This window comes from Mandrillus leucophaeus, unplaced genomic scaffold (genome assembly GCF_000951045.1).
Source record: "Mandrillus leucophaeus isolate KB7577 unplaced genomic scaffold, Mleu.le_1.0 Scaffold258, whole genome shotgun sequence".
Classification (NCBI taxonomy): Eukaryota; Metazoa; Chordata; class Mammalia; order Primates; family Cercopithecidae; genus Mandrillus; species Mandrillus leucophaeus.
The window spans coordinates 4,959,392-4,961,002 of record NW_012102676.1 but is presented as its reverse complement, the minus strand read 5'-3'; the positions used below and the strand labels follow the sequence as shown (position 1 = coordinate 4,961,002).

The following is a 1,611-nucleotide window of genomic DNA, read 5'->3' as shown; positions in this document are numbered from 1 at the left end:
GGCGACGAGGCTGCCCCTGCGAGGAATGCGGCAGCCTGGGGTTCTCCGCACGTGGCTGGTGCCCAGGCAGTTCTGCGGTTGCTTTGAGACGGGACTATGACTGCCCCCATCCCCATTACGTCCTTTCGGTTTTTTACCTCCACCGCGTTCTAGTCTCACCGAAGGCTTGTGGCCGTCTCTCAGCCACAATCCCTGAAAACGGTGATAATGAAAAGATGGCTGCCCTGGAGGCCAAAATCTGTCAACAAATTCAGTATTATTTTGGAGACTTCAGGTTGCCACGGGACAAGTTTTTAAAGGAAAAGATATAACTGGATGAAGTCTGGGTACCTTTGGAGATAATGATAAAATCCAATAGGTTGAATCGTCTAACAACAGACTTTAACGTACTTGTGGAAGCGTTGAGCAAATCCAAGGCAGAACTCGTGGAAATCAGTGAAGATAAAACTAAAATCAGAAGGTCTCCAAGCAAACCCCTACGTGAAGTGACTGATGAGTATTAAAATGATGTAAAAAACAGATCTGTTTATATTAAAGGCTTCCCAACTGATGCAAATCTTGATGACATGAAAGAATGGTTAGAAGATAAAGGTCAAGTACCAAATATTCAGATGAGAAGAATAGTGCATAAAGCATTTAACGATCAATTTTTGTTGTGTTTGATAGCATTGAATCTGCTAAGAAGTTTGTAGAGACCCCTGGCCAGAAGTACAAAGACACAGACCTGATAATACTTTTCAAGGACGATCACTTTGCCAAAAAAAAAATGAAGAAAGAAAACAAAATAAAGTGGAAGCTAAATTAAGAGCTAAACAAGAGCAAGAAGCAAAACAAAAGTTAGAAGATGCTGATATGAAATCTTTAAAAGAAAAGATTGGATGCTTGCTGAAATTTTCGGGTGATTTAGATGATCAGACCTGTAGAGAAGATTTACACATCCTTTTCTCAAATCATGGTGCAATAAAATGGATAGACTTCATTAGAGGAGCAAAAAAGGAGATAATTCTATTCAAAGAAAAAGCCAAGGAAACATTGGGTAAAGCCAAAGATGCAAATAATGGTAACCTACAATTAAGGAACAAAGAAGTGACTTGGGAAGTACTAGAAGGAGAGGTGGCAAAAGAAGCACTGAAAAAAATAATAGAAGACCAACAAGAATCCCTAAACAAATGAAAGTCAAAAGGTTGCAGATTTAAAGGAAAAGGAAAGGGTAATAAAGCTGCCCAGACTGGATCTGGTAAAGGAAAAGTACAGCTTCAGAGCAAGAAAACAAAGTTTGCTAGTGATGATGCACATGGTGAAAATGGTGCAGCTGGACCTATGAAAAGAGCAAGAGCAGAAACAGACAAAGAACCTGCATCCAAACAACCGAAAACAGAAAATGGTGCTGGAGACCAGTAATTTAGTAAACCAATTTTTTATTCATTTTAAATAGGTTTAAAATCACTTTTGTTTGTGGGGGCTTTTAATAAGAAAACCGAATTAGGTCCACTTCAATGTCCACCTGTGAGAAAGGAAAAGTTTTTTTGTTGTTTAACTTGTCTTTTTTTGCTATCTAAATGAGAATTTTTTTGAATGTATAGTTCTGTTTGTGTTATTTCACACGATTCA

General features: G+C 38.5%; 1 pseudogene across 1 annotated transcript; it reads left to right on the top strand.

The window, feature by feature from the left end:
• Nucleotides 1-187: 187 nt before the first annotated feature.
• On the top strand, nt 188-1,401 carry LOC105542420 (annotated as a pseudogene). Its single transcript, XR_001006469.1, has one exon. The product of XR_001006469.1 is annotated as a lupus La protein pseudogene (transcript).
• Nucleotides 1,402-1,611: the final 210 nt, after the last annotated feature.